Consider the following 320-nt stretch of genomic DNA (forward strand, 5'->3'; position numbering starts at 1 on the left):
TTATTATATATAAGTTATGTTGTGCAAAAGAAAAAATTAGTGGGAGACATATGGGACCCCCACCACGTGAAGAAAAAAAAAGAATAAGATTAAAATTTATTTACATGCATTGTGATCGGTGCATTAGAGGCCAAATAAGGGAAGAAAAAAGTGGATTGCATGTGAGTTGAATTGTTCAAAGAATGACTAAACAAAAAAAATGAAAAATGAATGAAGTAAATATAGTGCACGGAATAAAGTAGTCAAGAAAAACAAAAATGGAAATGCGAGTGGCTGTGGAAAGATTTCAATGGCTTTTGCTTTGTAATTTTTTCACACAA

The sequence above is a fragment of the Theobroma umbraticum genome, unplaced genomic scaffold (genome assembly GCF_002168275.2).
Source record: "Theobroma umbraticum cultivar Fairchild unplaced genomic scaffold, ASM216827v3 scaffold_121.0, whole genome shotgun sequence".
Lineage (NCBI taxonomy): Eukaryota > Viridiplantae > Streptophyta > Magnoliopsida > Malvales > Malvaceae > Theobroma > Theobroma umbraticum.